The sequence below is a fragment of the Triticum urartu genome, chromosome 5A, assembly GCF_056163025.1.
Source record: "Triticum urartu cultivar PI428250 chromosome 5A, HENAU_Tu73, whole genome shotgun sequence".
Classification (NCBI taxonomy): Eukaryota; Viridiplantae; Streptophyta; class Magnoliopsida; order Poales; family Poaceae; genus Triticum; species Triticum urartu.
The window spans coordinates 390,656,745-390,680,176 of record NC_141877.1 but is presented as its reverse complement, the minus strand read 5'-3'; the positions used below and the strand labels follow the sequence as shown (position 1 = coordinate 390,680,176).

Genomic DNA, 23,432 nt, shown 5'->3' with positions numbered 1-23,432 from the left:
CCGCGAACAAATTTGATTCAACTAAAGTAGGAGAAACAAACACCCGCCAGCCACCTTTATGCAAAACTAGTTGCATGTCAGTCGGTGGAACTGGTCTCATGTGTGTGGACATGCAAGGTTGGTCCAGGCCGCTTCATCCCACAATGTCGCCGAATCAAAATAAGATGTTGGTGGTAAGCAGTATGAACATCACCGCCTACAACTTCTTTGTGTTCTACTCATGCATATCATCTACGCATAGACCTGGCTCTGATGCCACTGTTGGGGAACATTGCATGGAAACAAAAAAAATCCTACGCCCACGCAAGATCTATCAAGGAGATGCATAGCAACGAGAGGGGAGAGTGTGTCTATGTACCCTCGTAGATCATAAGCGGAAGCATTTCACAACGCGGTTGGTGTAGTCGAACTTTCTTCGTGATCCAACCGATCGAGTACCAAACGTAAGGCACCTCCGTGTTCAGCACACGTTCAGCTCGGTGACGTCCGCGCCTTCTTGATCCAGCAAGACGGCGAGGTAGTGGATGAGTTCCGACAACACGATGGCATGGTGACGGTGATGGTGAAGTGATCTCCGCAGGGCTTTGCCTAAGCACTACGAAAATATGATTGGGGGTGTAAACGGTGGAGGGGGGCGCACACGGCTAGGAAATTGTCTGTTGTGTGCTAGGCGCCCCCCTCCCCCCCCACACACACACACACATATATATATATATATATATATATATAAACAAGTCGCGTCCCTCCCCTGCCATATATAAACAAGGGGGGGGGGAAGGGGGGAGGAAGGGGGAGTCCTACTCCACACTTTCCTTTCCCTCCCCCTCTTTCCTTCTCCTCCTTATAGGGCTGCCCTCTATAGGGGCGCACCAGCCCCTTGTGGGCTGGTGTGTTCCTCACCTGGCTCATCAGGCCCATATCTTTGCCGGGGTGCCCGAAACTCCTTTCCGGTGACCCGATAAGTACTCGGTACCCTCCAAAATACTTCTGGTGTCTGAATACCATCGTCCTATATATTAATATTTACCTCTCGACCATTTCAATACTCCAAGTCATGTCCGTGACCTCATCCGGGACTCTGTACAACATTTGGTAACCAACTCATATAACACTATATCGTCAACAAACGTTAAGCGTGCGGACCCTACAGGTTCGAGAACTATGTAGACATGACCGAGACACCTCTCCGGTTAATAACCAATAGCGGAACCTGGATGCCCATATTGGCTCCTATAGATTCTACGAAGATCTTTATCTGTCAAACCGTTATGACAACATACGTAATTCCCTTTGTCTATTGGTACGTTACTTGCCCGAGATTCGATTGTCGGTATCTTCATACCTAGTTCAATCTCGTTACCGGCAAGTCTCTTTACTCGTTCCGTAATACATCACCTCGTGACTAACTCCTTAGTCATTTGCTTGCAAGCTTATGATGTGTATTGCCGAGAGGGCCCAGAAATACCTCTCCAATACTCGGAGTGACAAATCCTAATCTCGATCTATGCCAACTCAACAAACACCTTCGGAGATACCTGTAGAGCATCTTTATGATCACCCAGTTACGTTGTGACGTTTGATAGCACACAAGGTATTCCTCCGGTATTCGGGAGTTGCATAATCTCATAGTCGAAGGAATATGTATTTGACATGAAGAAACAAATAGCAATAAACTAAATGATCATTATGCTAAGCTAACGGGTGGGTCTTGTCCATATCATTCTCTTAATTATATGATCCCGTTATCAAATGACAACATATGTCTATGGTTAGGAAACCTTAACCATCTTTGATCAACTAGCTACTCTAGTAGAGGCATACTAGGGACAAGGTATTTGTTTATGTATTCACACATGTATTTAAGTTTCCGATCAATACAATTCTAGCATGAATAATAAACCTTTATCATGAATAAGGAAATATAAAATAAAAACTTTATTATTGCCTCTAGGGCATATTTCCTTCACTTCAAACCCAACCAATAACATAGGTGGGAAGTTTAAGCATGTCTTCTTCCTCCTGAGCCGAATCTTGTCAAAGGTGCAACCAACCATACCATTGCTGCTTCCGCTCCTGCCAACGGTGCACACTTTTTCACTAGGAAGCGTGCACATTAATGGCCGTCGTTGTCGGTGTCAAAACCGGCGGATCTCGGGTAGGGGGTCCCGAACTGTGCGTCTGAGGCAGATGGTAACAGGAGGCAGGGGACACGATGTTTTACCCAGGTTCGGGCCCTCTTGATGGAGGTAAAACCCTACGTCCTACTTGATTTATTCTTGATTATATGAGTAGTACAAGAGTTGATCTACCACGAGATCAGAGAGGCTAAACCCTAGAAGCTAGCCTATGGTATGATTGTATGTTCTCCTACGGACTAAAACCCTCCGGTTTATATAGACACCGGAGGGGGCTAGGGTTACACAAGGTCGGTTACAAAGGAGGAGATATACATATCTGTATTGCCTAGCTTGCCTTCCACGCCAAGTAGAGTCCCATCCGGACACGGGACGAAGTCTTCAATCTCGTATCTTCATAGTCCAACAGTCCGGCCAAAGGATATAGTCCGGCTGTCCGGAGACCCCCTAATCCAGGACTCCCTCAGTAGCCCCTGAACCTGGCTTCAATGACGATGAGTCCAGCGCGCAGTGTTGTCTTCAGCATTGCAAGGCGGGTTCCTCCTCCGAATACACCATAGAAGAGTTTGAATACAAGGATAGTGTCCGACCCTGCAAAATAAGTTCCACGTACCACCGTAGAGAGAATAATATTTCCACAAATCTAATCTGCTGACATGTTTTGGCAGCATGACATCAGGCCATGGCCTGGTAATTATTTGAACCGTTTTTCTCCAACCAGCCCCGCACATAACGCGAGGCGGTTTCTTGACACATCTTGTCAAAGCAGAGATTGTGTTCCACTTATCATGGGATTCTCATCAATACGAACGTGGGTAACCCAACCGCGCCATCAATTACGGCGCTTGGGGGATAAGCGAGTTTTACCAGGCTAGTGGGGGCGCATAGTCTCGTCCGCCCTTATAAAGGGATAAGGTTTAACCTTTTCCTACCCACGCCTTCTTCCTCCTTGCTCATCCATTTTCGCGCACTCGAGCTCCAGCGCCCAAGTCCACATCCTTCTCCTCAACCTTCTCCAAACATGTCTGGAGTGGGAGGCAAGTGGATGGTCTCCTCTATCACGGAGAGAGACATCAAAAAACTACGCGGAGCCGGATACTTAGCCGCGGATATCGCGCACCGGCTCCCAGCTGTGGGGAAGATCGTCCCTACCCAGGAACCTCACGAAAGGGTGATTTTCCTCCCCCACTTCGTCCGCGGACTGGGGTTTCCCCTCCATCCATTCGTCCGCAGCCTCATGTTCTATTATGGGGGCTGGACTTTCATGATCTAGCCCCGAATTTCATCCTCAACATCTCGGCGTTCATCGTCGTGTGCGAGGCTTTCCTCCGCATCAGGCCCCACTTCGTCCTGTGGCTGAAGACCTTCAATATCAAGCCGAAGGTGGTGGGCGGCCAACAAGCGGAATGCGGCGGAGCCATGGTGGGAAAAATGCCCAATGTTATATGGCTCGAGGGCTCCTTCGTGGAGACCATAAAGGGGCGGCAATCGGGGTGGTTCTACATCACCGAGCCGCGCGACACCAACTGGGTGGCGGCCCCCGAGTTTCGATTCGGAATCCCCATGCGGCTCACTTCCTGGAAGGAGAAGGGCCTGTCCTGGGGTTCATCGGTGGAGCTGGACGGACTCCAGAAGTGTATCCGAAACATGATAAGAAAAAACCTCAAGCTTGTCAACATAGTCCAGGTCATGCTCTTCCGCCGGATCCTCCCGTGTCAACAACGGGATTTCAACTTATGGGAGTTCGACCCGGCCCAGCACCAGACTCTACACAAGCTCTTCGACACGACGCACAAGGACGTTTGGAGGGTGTTGTTCAAGGGCGCCGAGGTCCCTCCCTCTCTTATCGAGGACCGCGGGCTAAGAGCGAAGCGCCCTGCGAATTCGGTAAGTTCTATACATCTGGTAGGATATTTATTTCCCATAGCTTAACCATGTGCGGGGTCTGAGCTCCCATGCCTTTGACAGGACTAGGTGGAGACATCGGGCAGAATAACTGTCCAGCCCCTCTGCCCGAAGACCCTGCAAACGCTCTCCTAACAGAGATGCGGACTCCGGCTCCTTACGAGGTGCCGGATAAGACCAAGAAGAAGGCCAAGGGAACCCGAAAGAGTTCCCGACGCCAGGTGGTATCGGACTCATCGTCCGATAACTGCAAGACGCACTCCTCCCACGAAAACAAGGAGGAGGAAGATGAAGACTCTCCCCCTCCAGCCGGGGGAGACAAGAAAAGGAAGCCCGCCCCAACCGGGGAGGCCGAAGGGTCCAAGAAGGGAAGGACTCTCCTTACGGACTGTTCCACCATCGCCGCCGACGGCGAAGACGAGTGGTTACTCAGGGCCAAGCCCCTGGCGAAGTCGTAAGTATTCGGATACCAGAGTAACTCGTAGCATACTTTTATTGCACTACTTCTCCTAACGCCGAATATGATCATGCAGTCCGACCCGAGCCCACATCGTCGTATCCTCATCGGATGGCTCCCTGGACCCGTCGGATATGGATAGTGATCCACTTCCATCCGCCTCCTCTCCTTGCCCCACGGAAAATGTCGAGGTATTGTCACAAGGGGCACCAAACCGAGGGGAGGTAGACCTGGAGGCGCCTCAAGGCGACCTTCCGAACTCCAGGTGTCAAGGGAGCAAGGCTCCCAGGGGCTCCAAGTTCGGCCCTCAGCCGAACACCGCGCCGGAACCTCCAGTGGTTCCGGACTCGGGCAGGCGGCCCCCTTCCAAGAGGGGCAAGCCGCCCGTGCCGGTGACCTCTGTCCAACCAGAGGCACCAGACAACCTGCTGGGAGCGCTTCACGGCGCTTCCATCGACGAAGAGCACCGCACTATTATGAGTGCGGTGATCAAGAAGGTTCAGTCCGCCAAGAGCGGACTGACTGAAGCCTGTACCAGCCTTCTAACAGGCTTTAAGGTAAGTATTTAAAATATAGGAAAAATATTACCGCATAGACAGTAGCTCCTGATGCTCTGTTTGGTGTTCACAAAGAAAAGCCGAATAGAGGATCAAATAATATCCGCAGGAGTCTAATATAAGTATGTCTGTATGCCTATGCAGGCTTCGCTGCTGACCTCTGCCGCACTGACTGTGGAGGTCGCCGCACTGAAGCAGGACCTCGAGGGGTCCGAGAAACAGCTCGGCCTTGCCAAGAGGTAGCTCGAGGAGAACAAAGGTAAGTAATACCTTGTCTAAAAGAAAATGTGGTTGCAAAATGACAGGATCATCTTGAATGTGCCAGGGGCCACGACCGAAGTGGCGACCCTGAAGCAAGCGTTGTCCGAGGCCGAAAACAAAGTGGCCAAGGAGCGCACCGAGCGGGAAAAGCAAGAGGCACGGGTGGGCGAGGTGCAGCAAGAGCTCCAGGCTCTTGTGAAGAAGCACGAGGCGTTGGAGCTTGACTCGAAGACGTGAGAGTCCGAGCTTGCCGCGGCCCTCGAGAGCGCAAAGCATGCCAAGGCCGAAGCCCAAAAAGCCCTCCAGGTGATTGAGGCCATGAAGAAGATAGCGGCGGGTAAGGCATTCAATATGCAAAGCAAGCATGTGAAAGTAAATTACTTGTTACTTACCCGAGTCTGGAGCTCTCTAGGAGCATTCACAGATTTGCCCCGCAGCGTGTCGGATGCCGCAAAATATTACCAGGCCAAGGAGGGAATCTCGACGGAGAATTTGTTCTAGTCCCAGTATACTAGGACCGAACACCCGATGCCTATGAGCGACCAGCTGAAGCAACTGGTCGAGCTGCACAAGGCGGCCGAACAGGCCATGAGTGGCTTTATAGTCCGGATGTGGCCTGGCGACTCCCTCCCCAATAGCTACTTCGGCCTAGTGAGGCGGCTTGTGGATGCCTACCCACGGCGGGAAGTCACCAAGCGGTCCGTCTGTATCGAAGGTGCCCGCCGGGCTTTTGCCTGTGCAAAGGTGCACTAGGCCAAGATGGACGCCGAGAAGCTGGTGAAGGAGGGGCCGCCGCACGGCAAGGAGCATCGCCACCCCGAGATGTATTATGAGGGTGTCCTGAAGGGTGCCCGTCTTGTGGCGGACAAGTGTGCGAAGGATGTAATTTTTGAATAAACTTGCTCGTGTGATCCTGTATTATGAAAACTTGTTCATATGCGCTATGCAACGCTTGTTTGAATTTAAAATATTACCTTCTGTGCGGCTGTTTATCAAATCTGAGAGATGGCCAGTCGTCGGCTTCTGCCCCCATGCCATGAGTGCTGGGGTGTTCGGGATAAACCTGAGCACTCTTTTTCCCATTGTTGGGTCCTTCGAGGGAGGTGCTCAGCACAACGAACAAGGCAATCGGACTATAATGCTTTATCACTCTCACTTAGCCATAGAATTCTACAATTTTAAATTTTGGCGAAGCCCCTAGTATTCGGAAGGCCGAATTCGGGGCGCTATACACGCCTTAAGCCGGACAAAGCCGACTCCTCGCTCTAAGCGGCATAAGTCTTTAGGGACTCGAGACCTCTCGAACAGCGACCAGTCTCACGCCTTATCATGATAGTCAGTTTTAGCTTTCTCTACTGAGGTGCTTAGCCCAGCTGAACCGGGGCACAATCGCAGTAGTTCTCCCAGTGCTACCTTAGCCGATATAGCGGAACGTAAGGTACCAAAACATGGGAGCCGGGCAAACCCAACTACTGACCCAAGACATGATTCGGAGCTGATGCATATAATGCTATATGTTCGGGGTGCCGCACTGTCGAAAGTGTTCGGACTTCTCACGCTGTATTATGGGGTGCGCTTAAGCCCCTGGCGTATTGGTCGTACAAGAGTGCACGGGTGCTGAATGTCATGAATTGACATATATATGTGTAAAAAAGGAAGAATAGAGAATGCGGTAATAGTCTAGTGCTATGCATTGTATATTCAAAAAGGTGCATCGACGCAGAATGATACAAGTAGTGCGATAAGCAAAAAGTAGGACTATTTGACATGTCCCCTCCAAGGGAAAGCTAAGGAATGGTATTGAAAGCATGTATTTCACTCGTTATCAGAGACCACCTGGGAATTCCATGATGCGACGTAGCTTTCTGCCTCCTGGGTTGTTGTATCGTCTGTCCGGCAAACATACTTCCAGACGGGGTTTCCAGAGAGTAAAGTCCTGAAAGAGAGGAAAAGTACTAAGGCGGGAAGCCCCTAGTGCAGTTGAGCCGCGTCTTGGGGCGTGCCGTAGTTGTGCCCCCCTCCCCACCTGTGCCCATGGTATTTTCAATGCGTAATTATGTACGCGTGGTACGGGTTTTGCCGTTTGGCTGGGATTGGGGTGGGGGCCGCATTGCTATGCGAGCTCGGAACGTGCCAGGCGGTCTTGTTGCCGATTACTCCGGGCGCATTTGAAGGTGTCCGGGTCTTTAATCGCCGAACTGGTGGATTGCCTTAAGAGGCTGCTTTGTGCTTCTGCAGCGAGGGCCACAGTGTGCTCCTCCGTGCGGAGAGAGCGCTCTGTGTTTCCATTGACTGTGATGACCCCCCGAGGTCCTGGCATCTTGAGCTTGAGATATGCATAGTGCGGTACCGCATTGAATCTCGCAAATGCGGTTCGCCAAAGCAGTGCATGATAGCCACTGCGGAACGGGACTATATCGAAAATTAACTCCTCGCTTCGGAAGTTATCCGGGGATCCGAAGACCACTTCCAGTGTGACTGAGCCTGTGCAATGGGCCTCTACACCTGGTATGACGCCTTTGAAGGTCGTTTTTGTGTGTTTGATCCTTGAGGGGTCTATGCCCATTTTGTGCACTGTGTCCTGATAAAGCAGATTCAGGCTGCTGCCACCGTCCATAAGGACTTGGGTGAGGTGAAATCCGTCAATGATTGGGTCTAGGACCAGTGCGGCGAATCCGCCATGACGGATACTAGTGGGGTGGTCCTTGCAATCGAAGGTGATCGGACAGGAGGACCATGGGTTGAACTTTGGGGCGACTGGCTCCAACGCATATACGTCCCTTAGCACACGCTTCCGCTCCCTCTTGGGGATGTGGGTTGCGTATATCATGTTCACCATCCGCACTTGTGGGGGAACCTCTTCTGTCCTCCGGTGTTCGGCTGCCGGGGCTCCTCCTCGTCATCGCTATGTCACCCCTTATCTTTGTTTTCGACATTTAACTTTCCGGCCTACTTGAACACCCAACAATCCCTATTGGTGTGGTTGGCTGGCTTGTCGGGGTTGCCGTGTATTTGACACGAGCGATCGAGTATACAGTCCAAACTGGACGGGCCCGGAGTGCTTCTTTTGAATGGCTTTTTCTGCTGACCGGGTTTAGAGCCTTTGAATCCGGCATTGACTGCCGTATCCTCGGTATTGTCGCTGTTGATGCGGCGCTTGTGTTTGTTGCGACATGACCTGCATTGCCACCCTTGGTATTCGAAGTACCATGGTTCTTTGATATATTATTGCTGCGAGCCAGCCAGCTGTCTTCTCCCACGCAAAAGCGGGTCATGAGTGTTGTGAGGGCTGCCATAGATTTCGGCTTTTCCTGGCCAAGGTGTCGGGTGAGCCACTCGTCGCGGATGTTGTGCTTAAAAGCTACTAAGGCCTCTGCATCCGGACAGTCGACGATTTGATTTTTCTTTATCAGGAACCGTGTCCAGAATTGCCTGGCCGATTCCTCTGATTGCTGAATTATGTGGCTCAAGTCATCGGCATCTGGTGGTCGCACATAAGTGCCCTGGAAGTTGTTGAGAAATGCGGCTTCCAGATCTTCCCAACAGCCAATGGATTCTGCTGGCAGGCTGTTGAGCCAATGTCGAGCTGGTCCTTTGAGTTTGAGTGGGAGGTATTTGATGGCGTGTAGATCGTCACCGCGGGCCATGTGGAAGTGCAGGAGGAAGTCCTCGATCCATACCGCAGGATCTATCGTGTCGTCGTATGATTCGATATTTACAGGTTTGAAACCCTCTGGGATTTGGTGATCCATTACTTCGTCTGTGAACCATAGGGGGTGTGCGGCGTCTCTGTACTGGGATATATCGCGACGCATCTCAAATGAGTCTTGTCCGCTGTGTTCGGCCCGGCCGGATTTACTTTTTACTGTATCCGGCATGATGGTTATCGTCTCGCATAGTGGCGCGCCCTCGTGATCCATAGATCGATCTTGCGTGTTTTGCTTTGTCCTCCAATATGTCTCGCAGGTCTGGCGTATTTCCCCATGCCTTGACATTTTTATTTGAATGGCGTCAGGGTGCGGGCTGACCTTTTGGATGAAATGCCTCTCTGTTGCGGCCACGAGGTGGCCGATCAGCCGCGTCATATGCTGGAGATGTCGGTTTTGGTGCTTCCTCCTCCAGTCAGGATAGCAACCTGCACTTTGGGTAACTCTTGGAGGGGCGTTCGAGTTTATATTCCTCGGCCGCAAGGATTTCAGTCCATCTGTCAGCTAGCAAATCTTGATCAGCTCGAAGCTGCTGTTGCTTTTTCTTAAGGCTATTTCTCATGGCTATAAGCCGGCGCTTGAAGCGCTCTTGTTCGACGGGATCCTAAGGCACGACGAATTCGTCGTCGTCTAGGTTTGCCTCGTCTTCGGAGGGAGGCATGTGATTATCATCCTCCGCCTCTCCATCTGCCGCTCTCTCCGGAGGGCTGGCTTCTCCATCCTCCTGCTCTAAATGTTGCTGGAGGGGATTGGTGTCATCTTCGGCACTGTCCGGAGTGCTATTATCTCCTGTGCCGGTATCACCGCTTTTGCCTTGGCGGGACTTAGATCGGCGCCGCTGATGCCGGCGCTTGGGTTGCCTCTTGGAGGGGTCATCCTCCGTTGTCCCGTCGTCATTGCCTTCTTTGGGTGTGTCCACCATATATATGTCATATGATGAGGTGGCTGTCCAGTGCCCTGTGGGCAGTGGTTCTTGTTCGCCTCCTGCATCATCGTCCATGCCGTCGATGTCTTCAGAGTCGAAGTCGAGCATGTCGGTCAAATCGTCGACAGTGGCTACTAAGTGGGTGGTGGGTGGGCGGCGAATTTCTTCGTCATCCGCATCCCAATCCTGCCGGACATAGTTCAGCCAGGACTCTCCTGACAAGGAGAGAGACCTTAATGAGTTCAGTATGTCACCGAAGGGCGAGTGCTGAAAGATATCCGCGGAGGTAAACTCCATGATCAGTGCCCAGTCGGATTCGATAGGCATGGGCGCAGGCGGTTCGGAGTCCGGGGCCGGGGAAGGATCCGGTAGCTTGGCATCACGGCTCTCGTGAAGGGTAAGGTCGATACTCGGCTCGATCGCCGCTGAGGATACGGCCTCCGTGGTGGGGTCTATCTACCCGTCCATGGATGGCGCAATTGGCTCCGAATTGAGGGTCGTAGCGGTTGCCGGTGCGATCTCCTGAACATTGTCCGATGGTAGAGCTAGATCATGCTCATCGTGACTATGTGGCGCACTTGGCAGGGGCTCAAATCCGTCGAAGATCAAGTCTCCACGGATATCGACCGTGTAGTTTAAGCTTCCAAACCTGACCTGGTGGCCAGGGGCATAACTTTCGATCTGCTCCGGGTGGCCAAGCGAGTTGGCCCACAGTGAGAAGCCACCGAATACAAAGATCTGTCCGGGGAGAAAAGTCTCACCCTAAACTACATCACTATCGATCGAAGGAGCCATCAAGCCTAATGATGACGACATAGAGGAACTCTCAATGAAAGCACCAATGTCGGTGTCAAAACCGGCGGATCTCGGGTAGGGGGTCCCGAACTGTGCGTCTAAGGCGGATGGTAACAGGAGGCAGGGGACACGATGTTTTACCTAGGTTCGGGCCCTCTTGATGGAGGTTAAACCCTATGTCCTGCTTGATTTATTCTTGATGATATGAGTAGTACAAGAGTTGATCTACCACGAGATCGGAGAGGCTAAACCCTAGAAGCTAGCCTATGATATGATTGTATGTTGTCCTACGGACTAAAACCCTCCGGTTTATATAGACACCGGAGGGGGCTAGGGTTACACAAGGTCGGTTACAAAGGAGGAGATATACATATCTGTATTGCCTAGCTTGCCTTCCACGCCAAATAGAGTCCCATCCGGACGCGGGATGAAGTCTTCAATCTCGTATCTTCATAGTCCAACAGTCCGGCCAAAGGATATAGTCCGACTGTCCGGAGACCCTCTAATTCAGGACTCCCTCAGCCGCCATGTTTCGCACCCGTGCCCGTCAATTCCATCCTTGTTCCCCACCGGAGCGCGCGCGTTCACAGGTATATAAACCATCCCTCTCTCTATGGGCGGCACCTATCTTCCGCTTCGCTGGCGCCACTCCATCTTTCTCTTTGTTTGCACCACTCCATTCCCCCCTTCGCCGGCGGCACCCCATTTTCCAAAGCACCCATCCTCCTCGCAGACCTTTTCTTGTCGAGAGCAACGAAGACCGCACCGAGAGAGAGAGAGAGTTATGGGAGAGGATGTGGGTCTATTCCAAGTGGGTCGAGGAGGACACACTCGGTAATGGTTGAATCAGTAGTGGAGTAAGCACGTCTCCACAACGCTGCCTTGTCCACATGTCGACAGTCGCCTTCGCAGAAATGGATGCCAGGCTTCATAGATGTGGCCTGGTCCCACATCCAGGACGAACAAAAGTTTGTAGACAATGGAAGCCACTGAAGCATCGCCGCTTGCAAGGTCACTTCCAAATAGAAGAAAAGCTTGAACTAGATGAGGAGGAAAATCCACGTCGTACTAGAAATTGTTATTGCTGAAATCTTACTTGTAAACTTTGATTTTGAAATCAAGTTTGAAGCTTCAGTTGTGTTTGATGAGATGGGAAATAAATAATTCTTATTACGCAGCAACGACAAAACCGGACCACATGAGAAAAAAGACTATATGAGGCTAAAATATACTAAGAGCATGGTTAATAATATAGCCAGCCGCTGGCTATAGCATGTTGCCATGTCATTTATAGCCAATGTAATTGCCAACATGTATAATAGTTAAACTACAAGGAAGTACTACTTTTTTAACATATGGTCCACCTTTCACTTTCACAAAGATTCTTGGAGCGCGTGCTATAACTGGCTGTAAATCTACATCCCGCATCTTTTCTCTCTCTTATTTTCTCTCTTTCAACTAAGCAAATATATAATATTTAAATTCTTATGGCCCACTTACATCATTTTATTATACTTGCTCTAATAACGAGTACAGGGGGCTATCAGTCCTATGCCCACTGCCAGCCAGAACGGGATTTTTCCACTTCACACCCACACAATCGGGGTTTGATGAAATAGCTACGGTTTTTTTTCTTATTTCATTTGGATACTGTCCATCTTTCTCTTTAATTTTTTTCTTTCTTTCTCCTCAACCTATCTCCGAATCTACTTAGTTACAAATAAGGAAGCTATAAGTAATGCAACTATAAATCTCATGAAGGGTTTGTTTCTGGCTTGGAATAAAGGACAGGGCTATCGAGCACTGTGGGTCAACTCAGCTTAAAATACCACAGTTGACGCAAGGCATGAACATAGCCAAGAAAAATTGGTGTTTGGCAGCATCAACAGCAATCTCAAAAAGGAAAATTGCACTTCCATCAATAAAAAAGTATTTTCTCTGTAAGAAAACATTTTTATATTATGAGGTGGAGGGAGTAGTATTATTTTGTCAATCTCAACATAGAGGTAACCATAACAGAGTGATGCATCCAGCCACTAGGTAAAGCACAGGATGAACGCTGGCGCTATCGAGCACCGTAGGTCAACTCGGCTTAAAATACCGGGCGTGTCTAGTGGGCGGCCGGCTGCCCACTAGTGCAACCGAGCGGCCGGCTGAAAAAGGAAACCCCTTGTCCCCACGAAACAGAAAAGGAAGGGGCTCATCAAACAGACCGATCGACCGGCCACCAAACAAACCGATCGAGCCCCACGTAGCCAGCTGTCCCCAGCTCGCACCCACGCCCCCGCTCACCCCCACGCCTCAGACCCTTCCACGCTGCCTTTTTCTTCTTCTCCACGCCAGAAGCAGATCCAACAGAAATCGCCCCCAACCCTTCTTCCTCCTCCTACACAGCCGCCATGGGAGCCCCAAAGTAGAAGGAGCTGCTTCAAGATCTAAAGGGCAGGGTGGTCAGAGCCATACCAGGCAGTAAGATCAAGCAGGTAAGCCCCCTCTGCACCTCTTCACTTCCCCCTTTCTTCTACTACATAGGCATATGTAAACCCCCTTCTCCATGGATCCATGGAGAATCTGCTTCAAAAAAGAGGTGAATCTGGCACATCACACCAGCCTACTTGATGTTACTACTGGATGTGTTAAACATGCCAAAAACTACTTGATGCATGCCAGACAAGTTTCTACCACCTGGATGTGTTAAACAAGCCAACTAAAAACAAGTTCTATGGCCAATTAAAACATGAGTAAAGCCAACTCAACAAAGCATTGTAGCCAAAAACTAAACATGCATTCTACCAACTTGTAGTTATTGTTTGCAAAATGAACAAAAAATTGACTGCCCAATAGATATGTGCAACGAAAAATTCATAAATGTGCAACTGAACATGCATCCCAGCCAACTGAACCTATATTCTGGCAACTCGGCATGCATGCTAGCCAAAACTAAAACATGCATTGTACCCCACGTGTTATCTGGCCAACTAAAAAACATGTATCCTGGCCAACTAAACATGTATCCTGGCCAAGTAAACATGTATATTTTGCAATACATGTTTGTGAGTGAACACTTTGGGAAAACTGTAGTATATGTGCAAATAAAAAACATGTTTTCTGGCTAACTAAACATGCATGTTGGCAAAAAACTGAGAAAATGTATCCTGGCCAACTGAGACCTCTATTCTAGCCAACTGAATGCATTAACTGTCCAACTGAACATGCATGTTGGTCAAAAACTGAAATAAATGCAACCTGGCCAGCTGAGACATCTATTCTAGCCAACTAAAAACATTGAATGTCCAACTAGATATGTATGCTGGCCAAGTGGAAAGATGCATCCTGGCAATTGAGACGTCTATTCTAGCGAAAACCAGAAATCTGCAGTGCAACAGGAAAAACACAAGAACTATTGTCCATGGCTAATGAAGCCACAAACCATATTAACATATTCACACATATAATCTTGTCCCACGCATATATTCTGGTCCCACACCTATTGCAAACCATATTAATATGCTCAAATATACCAGAACTAGAAACATAAACGGCGATGAAAAACATATAACTATAATCTGTCCTCCAATTCTTCTTTCTTCTTTCACCTGGATTTTCCTTCTCAAATGTAGCATCCAATTATGTGCAGAAAAATCTAAAAAGAGCTCCTTGTGAAAAGGAAACCTACAGATCATTACAACAAAACAAAAAAGGGGGAAAGTCAGAAAAACTCTGTAGCAAAAAGAAGTCATGCTTTTGCCAGTTATTTACTGCAAACTGTGCAACTAACATAACAAATATGTGCAAACAAAAAATTTCATAACTGTTATAATAAAAGATTATGCTACGTTCATGTTGTTTTTGGAACTAAGATTATCACAAAATGGTGTGCAACTGCCTATTTACTAAGTTTTTAGGTTGTTTGAAACACTCTTTTTCTGTGGTTACCAACTGATGACATCAATTTCTTCTTTTTATATATGTGCAGGGAGTGTGTGGCAGCATCCAAGAACAAGGAAAAAAATGCTTGATCTCAATGAGTTGCCTCCAGATCTCAATGAGCTTCCTCATGATATGGATCAGCAGCAACCCAGCATACAACAAGGAAATTGGACAGAAAATGGTCGATCTATTTATTACACGCAAGCAAGTCGTGATGGTAACCCTACGGGCCATGACAATGTGGCAGGACAGTCATCAGCCCGTGGTGCCCCTGTAGTGGTGTCTTTGCAGTCAGAGAGCCATACTCTTGATGACACAGGAACCGAGGCAAATGTTCCTGGTCCAACCAGGACTGAGCTAGGAGCTGGGGCTGTTGATAGAGCTGTGCAAGTAGAAGAAGGAGAGGATGAGGCTGGTTCTCAACCTATGGAACCCTATGTTGGCATGAGGTTTGACAGCCTTCAAATTGCTAAGGATCACTACAACAGCTACGCACTACGGATGGGTTTCTCTATCAAGATGAACACCTCTAGACGGATAGCCCGCACCAATGAATTGATAAAACAACAGTTTTGCTGCAACAAGTTCAAGAAGCCCAAAGCTGATGATGGAGGAGCTGAGGCTCCTCCTGTCCTGGACCCTATTCCAGATCCAAAATCTGTTAACAGTGATGAGGAGATGGAAGAAGAACCTCCAATATTTGCTGAAGAGGAGGCTGGTACTAGTAAGAAGAAGAAGAAGCGCAAACGCGAGACAATAAAGCAGACTGAATGCAAGGCGAAAATGTTGGTGAAGCTAATAGATGGGCGATGGGAGGTGACGCACTTTGTTCGTGACCACAATCATCCGCTCGTGAACAAACCTTCATTGTCCAAATACTTGAGATCCCACCAAGGCATCTCACCTGATGAAAAGGAGTTTCTGCGCATCTTGTATAACTGCAACTTGACTACAGGTGTGGTGTTTTTCTATATCCCTTGAAGAATTAAGTTTCCCTTTAGGCAGTCCAGTGTGCAACTGTTATGGTACTACTGCGCAACTGAAATGGCTTAACTGTGCAACTGGTGTCCAACTTCCCATGCTTTTTGTATATCACTTTTGGTGCTTCTTGTGCACCTAGATTGTCTTTACTGTGCAACTACACAATGTCCTATATGCAGAAACTGCAAAGAGTTTTTAAAAAGGTGCAGCTAGGTGTCCATTTCCTGCGATTATCTTCTATGCCAACACGTGTCCTATTACTGTGCAGCTTGATGTGCGCATTTGTGCAACTAAAAAAGGATATACTGTTTGTTTTTGTATTATGCAGGACGAATGATGCATGTAATGGCAGAGTTCTATGGATCTGAGATGATGGTGCCGTTTGGACCAAAGGCAATAACAAATCTTTGTACAAGTTTCTGTAGAGATGACACAAAGGAGGGTGATCTGATTGAGACAATTGCGCACTTCAAGGATATACAAAAAAGAGAGAATTCCTTATTTAACACAGTCTTAAATTTTGTTTCCCTATTTGACACTGAAAATATTTCTCTTCCTTATCTAACATCAAGGATAAATTTTATGCCTTTTATAACACTTCCGTCTATTTTGAGCCTTAACGGTGTTAAATAACACTTGAAAAGACCCTTTTGCCCCTAATGTGATTTTTGACCAAAATTTCAATACTTGCATGCATGTATGATTAGCCGGGTGTATTGGGTGTATACGCATACAAGACAGCACACGAATACCCGAATACACATGTGCACATGGTATGGTGCGGTCATATGTGAGGCAAAGCTAATTAGCTAAGGTTACATGCAGCAACCCGTTAAAAAAAGTTTACATGCAGCAACAATCCATCAAGAGATAGCACGTACGAGCACATGCATACACCAGCTTCATGACCAATCGTGCATATATATTTAACCTGCTGTTAAAGCTCATCGCGGATAAGAAAAGAAACGTGACCCTGCTGGCACTTGCGTTGCTCCCGGCCTCTGCTTTCCTACGCAGCACTGGCCCCACTCGTCTCATAGTGCCACTGCTCCACCGTCCGCCTGCCGCCGGCTGCGCGCCACACCACAGTGAGCTCCATGCATACTGTATAACCGTAGGCACATGTCGTCGTGCTGCCACAGTTGTTGTTGCCATAGCCCAGGTCGCGGAGGTGAGCACTGCATCCTGCACGTCGCTGCAACCCAAGCCGAATGAGCCGCACACAGCAAAGCTTTCTTCCACTCACATCGCTAGTTGAATACAAATGCAAGAGCTCTATGTGTAAGGGCAAAAGTGTCTTTTTACATGCAATCTAACACCGCTAAACCTAAAAATGGACGGAAGTGTCATAAAGGGCATAAAATTTACACTTGGTGTTACATAGGGAAGAAAAAGTTTTTCAGTGTTAAATAGGGAAACACAATTTAAAATAGTGTTAAATAAGGAATTCTTTCTACAAAAAACTGATCCAGACTTCTTCTATAAGGTGAAATATGATGAAGAGGACAGAGTTGTCAACATATTTTGGATGGACGGCTTAGCTCGAAAAGCTTATGCGGAGGCGTACCATGATTGCATATCGTTTGACACCACCTACATGACCAACTTGTACAATATGTCTTTCGCGCCCTTCATAGGAAAAAACCGACATGGCCAATCTTTCATGCTGGGTTGCGCGTTTGTGAGGCAGGAGTTGGCATCGAGCTTTGATTGGGTCTTTGGAGCATTCCTAGAGGCTATGGATGGCAAACCTCCAAACAACTTCATCACCGATCAGGATGGTGCGATGAGGCAGTCAATACAGAGCATCTTTCCAACCACCGTGCACCGCTGTTGTCGATGGCACATCATGAAAAAGGCTCAGGAAAAGGTTGGTTGGCTGATGTGCCAGAATCCAGGACTCTCTGATGATTTCAACAAGTGTGTTGACTTCAGCTTCACTATAGACGAGTTTGAGCAGAATTGGGCTGGGTTAATGATGAAGTATGAGGCTATGACACACATGCACTTTGAGAAGTTGTACGAATACAGGTCAACTTGGGTGTCGTGCTACTTCAAACACAGGTTCTTCCCCTTCCTCTAGTCTACACAGCGTAGTGAGGGGTTCAACGCCGTCCTGAAAAGATATGTGAACCCACACAACTCAATGCTGAACTTCGTCAAGCAATATGAAAAAATCCAGAACCACATCCTTGCCAAGGAAGGCTGCAATGATTACAGGACAGAACACCTTGAGATTGAGTTGTGGTCCAACTTCCCAATAGAGAAGCAAGCTTACAAAACCTATACTAGAGACCTTTACCGCAAGTTCAGAGAAGAGTTTGAGCTGATTGGACATTATAATGCATTCCAAGTTGGTGCTGATGTGTTTGAGCTTAGACCGAACCAGGAATTTGTTGCGAAATATGGTTCTCGAAACTACTTGGTGCAGGCAAGGGTGGAGGAGGGTTCCTATTTGTGTGAGTGCTGTAAAATGGATAAGGACGACATCCTCTGTTGCCACATCCTCAAGGTGTTCACCCATGTTGGCGTTGATGTCATACCGGAAAGGTACCTGCTAAGACGGTGGACACCTACTGCTGTACCTAGTGCGCCAGGGACTGGTTATGAGCAACCGGATGAAATGCCTCCTCAATCAAAGAAGCAGATAAGGGAGAGGAACATGATATACGATTTTCGGAAACTAGCAAAGTTTGCAAGTGGTTCTGATCCAGCACAAGCTATTGTATACAAGCATATGCGTGCAGCACGTACCGAGATCGGCCACCTGAACAAGTCCAAGAAAAAGAAAAAACCGACTGCTGCAACGGGGCCATCAGATGATGGCAACCCTCGAGGACCTCCTCCGCCTCCAGGCAGCAATCAGGGGGCTCATCATCCAGGTAATTACCTGCCCCAACTCCTGATCTAACTAGGTGTGTAACTTCAGTTGCACACATCATTGTGCCCAGTTGCACACACCATGGTAGCCACTTGGACAGAACATACTGCCTAGTTGCGCACGCTGTGTTAGTTCAAGCATCAAGATAACACAGCTAACTTATTTTTCCAGTTCTGAATATAGGTGATGTCAACCCTCAAGGACCTCCTCCCCCTCCTGGCTGTACACGGCATCCTCCGCCACCTCCTCCCCCGCGTGCTCCTCCCAATGGCCCTACAGGCAGCACTCAGGGGGCTCGTCATCCAGGTAATTACCTGCCCCCAACTCCCCATCAAACTAGGTCTGTAACTCCAGTTGCACACATCATGGTGCTCAGTTGCACCGAACAGGCTACCTAGTTGCGCACGCTGTGTTAGTTCGAGCATCAAAAGATAAACACAACTGACTTGTTTGTCCTGTTCTGCCTATAGGTGATGCAAACCCTCAAAGACCTCCTCCCCCGCCAGGCCCAACTAGCAGTGCCCTTTGTGCTACTCCCAATGGACCTACAGGCAGGACTCAGGGGGCTCATCACCCAGGTTAGTACCTTCACCGACTCCAAAACAAAAACTAGGGTGAGTGACTTTAGTTGCACATATCATAGTGCCCAGTTGAACAGAACATGCTGCCTAGTTGCGTGCACTGTGTTAGTTTGAGGATCAAGCTAAAAATCTAACTTATTTTTCATGTTCTGCCCATAGGCGACTACAATCCAAGTACCATGACAGGCCGTGCTACTGCAGGTGTTTTTTCAACTTAACTTGCACACAGCAACCAGTTAGTTGCACAAAATGTATTGTGTGGTTGCACAGAACATCAGTGCTGGTTGCACAATAACAAAAATACTAAACTTTTTATATGATTATTACACAGGTGATCGTGACGGACCTACTGCCCCATTGGAGGCTGCATCCCTTGCACAAGCTTCTGATGATTTTGTGCCCAGGGATCCTCCAAGGTCTACTACAAAGGGTAGGGCAAAGAGTCGACGGTATAAATCGGCGTTGGAGCTACACCCAAAGAAGAAAAACAAATGCATCCAGTGCCAATCTACAGAGCACACTGCTGGTGTGTGTCCACAGAGGCTCCTGTGATTCTGTTTCCTCATTTGTAACTTTGGAACAAAAAAGGAAAAGAATGATGTTTTTTAGCAATGTTGGGACCAAGTGGACACATTCAGCATCTATGATTCCTCTTTATCTAATTTATGCTGCTTGAATTAGTTCATGCACTGTGTAAAAAAAGTTGCTATTTGTGCCTTTGTTGGCAACTGGTTAAATATTTAGTTGTTGAACAATTGTATATCCAGTGCTCCTAATGTATCAACAAAAGTGATGATATTGAGTTGCAAACGCAATTACTAGTAGTGTGCAACTACAAAATTTGCTTAATAAAATTGTACAAACCAGCAACTTCCTCCATGGAGCAGAAAAAAAGAAAAATATAGTACTGACCTATTCCTTGTTGTATCTCAGCAACTTCTTCCATGGGGCGGTGTTGTGCACGCTGGTGATCCAATCATATGCCAGCTTCTTCCTGATGTTGAGTACTTCCTTGGGGTCATAGTTGGGCAGTTGGCTACCATTCCACTCGGTGGCGTTAAGCAGTGCGAACAACCCACACTCATTACTGCAAAATGGGCAAAAAAATGTCACATAAAATTAAAACCAAATAAAGGTAATGCACTATGTGCAAGTGCTTATGTCCTATTGTGCAACTGCTTCTGTTCTACTGTGCAACTGCTTATGTCCTACTGTGCAACTGCTTGTGTTCTACTGCAACTCATTATGTCCCACTGTGCAACTACTTATGCGCCACTCTGCAACTGGCTAGATTAGAAACTCATAAAAATGATAAAACAGATTGAAGACTAGTACTGTGTCTTAAAAATACTAAAGATTGCACATGTAGAAAAATTTAAAAACTACAAAATGATGGTATATGATTGAGAAGGAATGAAATGCTTATTGTCTTACTTGACGAGCTGCTTCGGTACATCAATGTCAATAATCTGGAAGTGCTCGATGCTGAACTTTGGGTAATGCTTCCTCCATAGATGGCGTACTGCCCCCGCGATGGTAGAGGCAGTGTTCATCAGATCAATGTTGTCCAGCGTCCTGCTTGAATCAAGAACTTCGAAGCGTCCGTCCCTCAAGTTGACACTGAAGACCCAATAATGCCTCCCTCCGTCCTTATCGGTTACATCAGTGCAGTCGAGCACTGGCAGCATGACCTGCAACCGTGAATGATTTCAGACACAAAATACAGGTTGTAGCTAAGAAAAAACAGTAAAAGACTTGGTCAAGTTAAAAACAGGTTGCAACAAGTGTCTGCCAACTAACAGATGTGTCATGTGCAACTGGATATGCTGTGGGTGCCAACTAAAAAAAAGATTGATCATGTGGGCACAACACTCACCAAGTCTTTCTTATCGAGACGGTTCTTGTAATCAAACTTCTTGTTTATCTCATTCACATTGTGGATCCCTTGCTGTAAATTTATCTGCAGAGATTATAAAACATGGCCCAAAACTCCTTAGTAGGTGAAAGGCCTCCCTCAAATGGTCAACGAAAAAAGTGCTACAGAACAAAGATGAGGGTAAAAAGAAGGTTTTGGAAAAACTTACAGAAAACCTCAGTGGCATAAGAACCTTCTTTGACCCTTCTGGAAAGTTATCCATGATGTGTAAGATTCCAGTCTCAATAACAATTTTTAACAACCATTGAACCGGCTTCATCAAATCAACTAACTCCTTTAAAGAAATGTAGAAAGCACCATACCTGATTATCTCAGGGCTGATTTTTTTTGAAAGCGATAAAAAGACAAGTTAGCTCGAAGGGTCACAGCAGCAAAAAAATGTGCATGAAATTGAAAACAGAACAGTGTGCAACTAAAAGCCCTGTTCTGTGCAACATGCTATTCTTTCTGTGCAACTAAGTGGCTAGTCCTATGCAACTGAAAAAGATATGTATGTAGGTTGTGGGGAGTTAGTTTACCTGGTAGCTCCATCATCTGCTCCTTTGTGATGCCTGACCCAATACAAGAGGGCAGCGTAAAGCTTGTTCACTGCCTCATTGGTGCTGAAAGTCTTCTTCTTGTTGTAGTCGATAAATGGAGACCTTTGAGATGCTGCGGGCCTTCTTACCCTCCTCTGTCTTCGTGCAAGAGGTGGTCCTGAAGAACTGCTCATGCCAAGTTCTGGTTCTGCACATATCAGGGTGTGGCAATTCTCTGGTGAACCAACATCTAGTTCTTGAGCTATTGCCTTGCCAGCATCAGCAGCATCACATCATTCATTCACAGCTGCTGGGTCCAACTCACACTCATCAATGCAGATCACACCGGCTTCCGCTGTTTCTGCTGCTGGAGCAGGTGCTGGAGCATCACCATCTATGCCGAGGTCAAAAGATGGTGCATCGCAGAACCCGTCACCATGATAAGACTTTGATCTTCGTAAGGGTTCAAGGACTAGGGCATCTCCTTGCGGCACAAACACGGGTGCATCATTCACTGACTTGTTTCGCAATAGTGTTGTAGTTGGCGGCCTTGGAGGCTTGCACCTACTTATAATGTGGAACACCTCCTCTTGTGTTAATGGTTGCTGAAAGTCAGCTCTTGGGGACGGCACTTTGATAGTTGGATCACCTCCTTTTGTGTTTGGCATTGAAGCATCTCTATGAGTAGGCACCTTGGGACTTGCAGTTGCAGTGGTGCCTTCCTGACCAGCTGTGGTGGTTTTGACTGTGACCATGCTGCTAACTGACACATCAATTGGCACACTGGTATCTGTAGATGGCATCTTTCCAGTCTGAGTTGGCAGCAACCTAGCAGAACTTGGCACCCCTACATCAATGGCTGCGGCTCGTAGTTCTATCTCGTCTCTGAACCCCAAATCTTTTGTGGCATGTTCCCCCTTTGTGCCCCTGGCAAACTTGACAATCTTCTGCTTAGGTGGTTTTGGTGGGACTGTTGAAAGGGGAGTCTTCCGCTTGATCTGTTGAACTTCTCTGACATTGGTTGGCTCTCTACTCACTATAGTTGGCATATCAGTTTGAAGCACAGCTTCCTTGACCATATTTACTTCAGCATCTCCACTCACCATCTTCTCCTTGGTTTGAGGCAACTGCAGATTCTTCTTCATTGAAACTGCTTTACGCTTCTGGACCACGTGAGGGTTTGCCATGGATGCTGCCTTGCTCTTGCTGGAGCTTAGGTCTGGGAGCTGCTTTAAATATTCCTTGTATTTTCCTTTGAATGAACCCAGTCAAGACCCTTTCCTGCTTCCTCCATGTCAATTTGATTCCTTTCAGCTTCATTTGATAAGAACAGGCTCTTGTCAATGGCAAAGTTGATCTTCTCACACATATCTTTGTCGCTGAAATCTAGCACAGGAAAGGTGGTTGGCAAAGTTGGCTTCAAGTTGCAGAGCTTGAACATATCAATGCTGCCCTGAGACTCTGCTTCGTCATTTTTCTTTGACTTCGGCAAATCCTTGTCTTTTCAGCAAGTTTTGTCAATCAACATCTGTAGTGTGCTCCTGCTACTCAATGAATTGCTACTGCTCGTAGGGGTGGCAGAACTGCTAGTCCTCCTGGATGTGTTGCCACCTGTACCACCAGAAGCAGGGGCGTTGTCATCATCATCGTCATCGCTGCTGTCGCTGCCTCCATTGGATCCCCCTTTATCATCACCATAACCATCCTCATCTTCTTCATCATCATCTTCTTCCCTCTCACTGCCAGCAGCTGGTGCGCCTTTGTCTTCTCCCCTCTCACTACCATCAACTGCTGCCCCTTTGTCCCCGTCCCCCTCTTTGGCCTCACCTTCTTCTTTCTCCTCCTCTGCATCACTATCTTCTT

The 23,432-nt window shown here is 47.8% G+C and overlaps 1 pseudogene; it reads left to right on the top strand.

Moving 5' to 3' along the window:
• Window positions 1-19,667, top strand: part of LOC147971534 (uncharacterized) — a 53,531-nt pseudogene extending 33,864 nt beyond the window's left edge.
• The last annotated feature ends 3,765 nt before the right edge of the window (window positions 19,668-23,432 follow it).